The following is an 8254-nucleotide window of genomic DNA, read 5'->3' as shown; positions in this document are numbered from 1 at the left end:
TTTCCGTCCAGTTAGCTAGGGCTTAGATTCTGGGTAGGCAGGGACAGGCTAGGATAGGAAGGAGAAGACAACCAACAGCTCTTATAAGAGCTAAATTCCAGGGAGAAGCTTGTCAGTGTAACGTGGCACTGACGGGCTCAATCGCCGCAACCCAGCTTTCCCAGGATCCTGAATGGAATACACTGTCAGTGTATTCCCGTATACCCGATATATACCCCCGATACCCGTTCCAACGGTGTGCCCCCCCACCTTCACCCCAGAAATACCCTGCAAGTCCCCTAGCAATAGGATTGGGGCTATATACACCCACTATTTTTGCTACTGCCATATAGTGCCATTGTCTCACTGGGAATTCAAAGAATATATTGGGCTTACATATAACTTCAATTCCAGGGAGAAGCTTGTCAGTGTAACGTGGCACTGACGGGCTCAATCGCCGCAACCCAGCTTTCCCAGGATCCTGAATGGAACACACTGACAGTGTATTCCCGTATACCCCATATATACACCCCAAATCCCCGTTCCAATGGTGTGCCCCCCCACCTTCACCTCAGAAATACCCTGCAAGTCCCCTAGCAATAGAATTGGGGCTATATACACCCACAATTTTTGCTACTGGTATATAGTGCCATTGTCTGACTGGGAATTCAAAGAATATATTGGGGTGACGTGCACCCACAATTTTTGCTACTGCTATACAGTGCCATTGTCTCACTGGGAATTCAAAGAATATATGGGGGTTATGTGCACCCACAATTTTTACTACTGGTATACAGTGCCATTGTCTGACTGGGAATTCAAAGAATATATGGGGGTTATGTGCACCCACAATTTTTACTACTGGTATACAGTGCCATTGTCTGACTGGGAATTCAAAGAATATATGGGGGTTATGTGCACCCACAATTTTTAATACTGGTATATAGTGCCATTGTCTGACTGGGAATTCAAAGAATATATGGGGGTTACGTGCACCCACAATTTTTACTACTGGTATACAGTGCCATTGTCTCACTGGGAATTCAAAGAATATATGGGGGTTATGTGCACCCACAATTTTTACTACTGGTATACAGTGCCATTGTCTGACTGGGAATTCAAAGAATATATGGGGGTTATGTGCACCCACAATTTTTAATACTGGTATATAGTGCCATTGTCTGACTGGGAATTCAAAGAATATATGGGGGTTACGTGCACCCACAATTTTTACTACTGGTATACAGTGCCATTGTCTGACTGGGAATTCAAAGAATATATGGGGGTTACGTGCACCCACAATTTTTAATACTGCTATACAGTTCCATTGTCTCACTGGGAATTCAAAGAATATATGGGGGTTATGTGCACCCACAATTTTTAATACTGGTATACAGTGCCATTGTCTGACTGGGAATTCAAAGAATATATGGGGGTTACGTGCACCCACAATTTTTAATACTGCTATACAGTTCCATTGTCTCACTGGGAATTCAAAGAATATATGGGGGTTATGTGCACCCACAATTTTTAATACTGGTATACAGTGCCATTGTCTGACTGGGAATTCAAAGAATATATGGGGGTTATGTGCACCCACAATTTTTACTACTGGTATATAGTGCCATTGTCTGACTGGGAATTCAAAGAATATATGGGGGTTATGTGCACCCACAATTTTTAATACTGGTATACAGTGCCATTGTCTGACTGGGAATTCAAAGAATATATGGGGGTTACGTGCACCCACAATTTTTGCTACTGCTATACAGTTCCATTGTCTCACTGGGAATTCAAAGAATATATGGGGGTTATGTGCACCCACAATTTTTAATACTGGTATACAGTGCCATTGTCTGACTGGGAATTCAAAGAATATATGGGGGTTATGTGCACCCACAATTTTTAATACTGGTATACAGTGCCATTGTCTGACTGGGAATTCAAAGAATATATTGGGGTTATGTGCACCCACAATTTTTACTACTGGTATATAGTGCCATTGTCTGACTGGGAATTCAAAGAATATATGGGGGTTATGTGCACCCACAATTTTTAATACTGGTATACAGTGCCATTGTCTGACTGGGAATTCAAAGAATATATTGGGGTTATGTGCACCCACAATTTTTACTACTGGTATACAGTTCCATTGTCTGACTGGGAATTCAAAGAATATATGGGGGTTACGTGCACCCACAATTTTTAATACTGGTATACAGTGCCATTGTCTGACTGGGAATTCAAAGAATATATGGGGGTTACGTGCACCCACAATTTTTAATACTGCTATACAGTTCCTTTGTCTCACTGGGAATTCAAAGAATATATGGGGGTTATGTGCACCCACAATTTTTACTACTGGTATACAGTGCCATTGTCTGACTGGGAATTCAAAGAATATATGGGGGTTACGTGCACCCACAATTTTTAATACTGCTATACAGTTCCTTTGTCTCACTGGGAATTCAAAGAATATATGGGGGTTATGTGCACCCACAATTTTTACTACTGGTATACAGTGCCATTGTCTGACTGGGAATTCAAAGAATATATGGGGGTTACGTGCACCCACAATTTTTAATACTGCTATACAGTTCCATTGTCTGACTGGGAATTCAAAGAATATATTGGGGTTATGTGCACCCACAATTTTTACTACTGGTATATAGTGCCATTGTCTGACTGGGAATTCAAAGAATATATGGGGGTTATGTGCACCCACAATTTTTAATACTGGTATACAGTGCCATTGTCTGACTGGGAATTCAAAGAATATATTGGGGTTATGTGCACCCACAATTTTTACTACTGGTATATAGTGCCATTGTCTGACTGGGAATTCAAAGAATATATGGGGGTTATGTGCACCCACAATTTTTAATACTGGTATACAGTGCCATTGTCTGACTGGGAATTCAAAGAATATATGGGGGTTATGTGCACCCACAATTTTTAATACTGGTATACAGTGCCATTGTCTGACTGGGAATTCAAAGAATATATTGGGGTTATGTGCACCCACAATTTTTACTACTGGTATATAGTGCCATTGTCTGACTGGGAATTCAAAGAATATATGGGGGTTATGTGCACCCACAATTTTTACTACTGGTATACAGTGCCATTGTCTGACTGGGAATTCAAAGAATATATGGGGGTTATGTGCACCCACAATTTTTAATACTGGTATACAGTGCCATTGTCTGACTGGGAATTCAAAGAATATATTGGGGTTATGTGCACCCACAATTTTTACTACTGGTATATAGTGCCATTGTCTGACTGGGAATTCAAAGAATATATGGGGGTTACGTGCACCCACAATTTTTGCTACTGCTATACAGTTCCATTGTCTCACTGGGAATTCAAAGAATATATGGGGGTTATGTGCACCCACAATTTTTAATACTGGTATACAGTGCCATTGTCTGACTGGGAATTCAAAGAATATATTGGGGTTATGTGCACCCACAATTTTTACTACTGGTATACAGTGCCATTGTCTGACTGGGAATTCAAAGAATATATGGGGGTTACGTGCACCCACAATTTTTAATACTGCTATACAGTGCCATTGTCTGACTGGGAATTCAAAGAATATATGGGGGTTACGTGCACCCACAATTTTTAATACTGCTATACAGTTCCTTTGTCTCACTGGGAATTCAAAGAATATATGGAGGTTATGTGCACCCACAATTTTTACTACTGGTATACAGTGCCATTGTCTGACTGGGAATTCAAAGAATATATGGGGGTTACGTGCACCCACAATTTTTAATACTGCTATACAGTTCCTTTGTCTCACTGGGAATTCAAAGAATATATGGGGGTTATGTGCACCCACAATTTTTACTACTGGTATACAGTGCCATTGTCTGACTGGGAATTCAAAGAATATATGGGGGTTATGTGCACCCACAATTTTTAATACTGCTATACAGTTCCTTTGTCTCACTGGGAATTCAAAGAATATATGGGGGTTATGTGCACCCACAATTTTTACTACTGGTATACAGTGCCATTGTCTGACTGGGAATTCAAAGAATATATGGGGGTTACGTGCACCCACAATTTTTAATACTGCTATACAGTTCCATTGTCTGACTGGGAATTCAAAGAATATATTGGGGTTATGTGCACCCACAATTTTTACTACTGGTATATAGTGTCATTGTCTGACTGGGAATTCAAAGAATATATGGGGGTTATGTGCACCCACAATTTTTAATACTGGTATACAGTGCCATTGTCTGACTGGGAATTCAAAGAATATATGGGGGTTATGTGCACCCACAATTTTTAATACTGGTATACAGTGCCATTGTCTGACTGGGAATTCAAAGAATATATTGGGGTTATGTGCACCCACAATTTTTACTACTGGTATATAGTGCCATTGTCTGACTGGGAATTCAAAGAATATATGGGGGTTATGTGCACCCACAATTTTTACTACTGGTATACAGTGCCATTGTCTGACTGGGAATTCAAAGAATATATGGGGGTTATGTGCACCCACAATTTTTAATACTGGTATACAGTGCCATTGTCTGACTGGGAATTCAAAGAATATATTGGGGTTATGTGCACCCACAATTTTTACTACTGGTATATAGTGCCATTGTCTGACTGGGAATTCAAAGAATATATGGGGGTTACGTGCACCCACAATTTTTGCTACTGCTATACAGTTCCATTGTCTCACTGGGAATTCAAAGAATATATGGGGGTTATGTGCACCCACAATTTTTAATACTGGTATACAGTGCCATTGTCTGACTGGGAATTCAAAGAATATATTGGGGTTATGTGCACCCACAATTTTTACTACTGGTATACAGTGCCATTGTCTGACTGGGAATTCAAAGAATATATGGGGGTTACGTGCACCCACAATTTTTAATACTGCTATACAGTGCCATTGTCTGACTGGGAATTCAAAGAATATATGGGGGTTACGTGCACCCACAATTTTTAATACTGCTATACAGTTCCTTTGTCTCACTGGGAATTCAAAGAATATATGGGGGTTATGTGCACCCACAATTTTTACTACTGGTATACAGTGCCATTGTCTGACTGGGAATTCAAAGAATATATGGGGGTTACGTGCACCCACAATTTTTAATACTGCTATACAGTTCCATTGTCTGACTGGGAATTCAAAGAATATATTGGGGTTATGTGCACCCACAATTTTTACTACTGGTATATAGTGCCATTGTCTGACTGGGAATTCAAAGAATATATGGGGGTTACGTGCACCCACAATTTTTGCTACTGCTATACAGTTCCATTGTCTCACTGGGAATTCAAAGAATATATGGGGGTTATGTGCACCCACAATTTTTACTACTGGTATACAGTGCCATTGTCTCACTGGGAATTCAAAGAATATATGGGGGTTATGTGCACCCACAATTTTTAATACTGGTATACAGTGCCATTGTCTCACTGGGAATTCAAAGAATATATGGGGGTTATGTGCACCCACAATTTTTAATACTGGTATACAGTGCCATTGTCTCACTGGGAATTCCACAAATAATTTGGGGATTCATTCACCCTACATCTCAGGCTCTTGCCATATTCACCCAGGTTGTCAGTGCTGCACCAGCTCGTTCCCAGACAGCTCGGCCCGAAAAACACGTTACCTATATAGAGGATTTGGACAATGAAGACAACATGTTCTAAATCTAATGTCTGCACCTTCTCCAGAATTAAAATAAAGGCAGCGTTTAACTTTCAAATAGCACTGCACAAAGGAAGAGCTTATCAGCTTGTCTCATGACATGCTACTGAAAAGTTTCATTTGTGTATCTTAATGTAAATATAGTTGTATAAGCTTTTTGGGTTTTAGGCACTGCCAAGTTATTTATTACCACCCGCTCCCTTATAATGATGATGACGCCAAAGTCACTGTGGGTGTTCAGAGCTCACAGCTTTGGGTGACATTTGTCTTGCTCTCTGTCGGTACCAGCTGTCTTTTTGGATACCGTAAAGTTATGTTGACTTTATTAACAGCTATAGAAGCTTTAGCCAGGTTGTGACGGTGTGTAACCCTAACAACACTAAGTGGGATACACATTAATAGTCAGTCTATGTACGCTAAACGTATCACTGAAGTAATTTTTTTTCCCTCTCCCCTAATATAAGAAAGGAACAGACATTAGACCTAGACCGGGGTTCGAGGCTTGAAAAAATCCAGTATTATTTGTTCTTCATGATGTGAAATATGTGTTGAAAAGCAACCCAAGATGAAGTCAGCCATGTGTGCCAGTGTGTTACTTGGCATGCCTTTGCTGGCCCCAACTGTAAGGGTCACTCTCCATTTCCTCCATTTTCCACTCCCCTTCACACCATTTGTGGTGAAGCAATGGGATGCACTGAAGTGCACCCTCTAGCCTCGTGTGGGATAGGGACATCAGATGCCACTCCAACCCCCTCGTCTTCCTCCGCCAGCCAACGGTGCGAAGATGAGAGGAGTGTGCTCTGAATGTTTTCTGCCTAGCAGAGGCTAGTTCTCACTTATGAAAATGGCCCCACTTTGACCTGTATATCAGGCACAATGGTGTAGGTTTCAAAGAAACATGGCACCAACAAGTTGGAAAACGTGGGCCATGCGTGGACCGTGTTTGAGTCTGGCAAGCTCCAGATCTGCTACCAGGTTCCAGCCATTATCACAGGCGCAAAAATGCCAGGCCCCAGGTGTAGCAGGGAAAAAAAAATGCCATCTCAGCCAGGATGGCATCCCTGACCTCGGAGGCACTGTGCTGTCTGTCCCCCAAGCTGATCAGTTTCAGCACGGCCTACTGACATCTCCCCATGCCAGTGTTACAGTGTTTTCCGCTAGTAGCTGGGGTGGAGGTTGCAGCTTCGTAGGGTTTCAGTCTACTCCTGCCATGAATTTTGGCCTGGGAGAGGAGATAGGCCACCCCAGTTTGCACCCGGGGAACAGACTCCACCACATTCACCCTGCCTGTCATTAAAGATAAGCACTGCAGCATCCCTGACCACAGGCGCTTGTCCATGTGTCGGTGGTCAAGTGGACCTTGCAGCAAAGCGCAGAGCTCTGGGCCCGACTGATGTTATGGGACACATGCAGGCGCAAGGCAGAGACAGCACACCAAGAGAAGTAGTAACGGCTAGGCCCAGCATAGGGAGGTGCCCCAGCTGCCATCTGCTGACGGAAGGCCTGGGTCTCCAGAAGCATAAACAAACACCAACATCTCCAGGGCCAGCAGTTTATCGATGAGGCTGTTACAGGCTTGGGCATGGGGGTGGGTTGTATTGTACTTCTGCCTGCAATGAAAAGGTTGGGAAATGTGGAGTGGCTGGGAAGAGGCGCATGATGGTGCAGGCCAAAAGGGCGCATGAGGGTGAACTCCCCAATGTGTCAGAGATAGGTGTGTAGGTGTCCTTGCATCATATACTTGCACCATATTTGGCTTTGGAAGTTAATTTTGTGCCAAAAAGTGGTTAAGACAGCGATCCCTCAGCTACTCCCGTTACACTGTCTATTGAAGTTACCATCTGTGGAAGTGGACCACCATTTCTAAGATCCCAAAGGAAGCAGGCAAGAGATGTGCAGTTCAGAAAAAAAGATGAGAAAATAAGTTTAGGCTGTAGAGCATAGAGGGATCGGAGAGGACAGAGCTGGTGTCGGCCAGGTATTCCCACAACATGCGCCTATACTTGTCCCTCCTGGTGACACTAGGCCCCTGAGTGGCAGTAATTTGTCCAGGGGGGCCATTAACGTGTTCCAGACCTAGGAATAAGTCTTCCAACAGGGTAGAGTTTTGCATGCCTTTGCTTCTACCCACTGTTTTTGCTGCTTAGCTTCCCTCCACATCTACTCTGCTTTCACCCCTAAACATCACCCCAGTTTATGCCTTTGCTTCTACCCAGGTTTTTTGTTGATTTAGCTTCCCTCTACATCTACACTGCTTTAGCCCCTAGACATCACCCCTGTCCATGTGGGGTCGGTGGCCTCGTCATCCACCAACTCCTCTTCCAATTGCGCACTGCCCCCTTACTGCAAACCGCACATGACCACAGCTTGCCTTGATGGCAACTGTGTCTCATGATCCCCACTTAGGTCCAGACAAGTCGGTGGCGGGTCCAAAACCCCAAAATTGGAAGGAAATGGCAGATGCTGCAGTATTTCTAACACCTGTTCCTGGTGCTCGGGCCTGGTCTGTGTTGTACCCTGCACCCTGCTTAACGCATCTGCCATATCCGAAGTTGTGCTGAGCGCATGCTAATGTTT

Source organism: Leptodactylus fuscus, chromosome 1 (assembly GCF_031893055.1).
Source record: "Leptodactylus fuscus isolate aLepFus1 chromosome 1, aLepFus1.hap2, whole genome shotgun sequence".
Taxonomy (NCBI): domain Eukaryota; kingdom Metazoa; phylum Chordata; class Amphibia; order Anura; family Leptodactylidae; genus Leptodactylus; species Leptodactylus fuscus.
Note: the sequence above shows the minus strand (reverse complement) of the source record.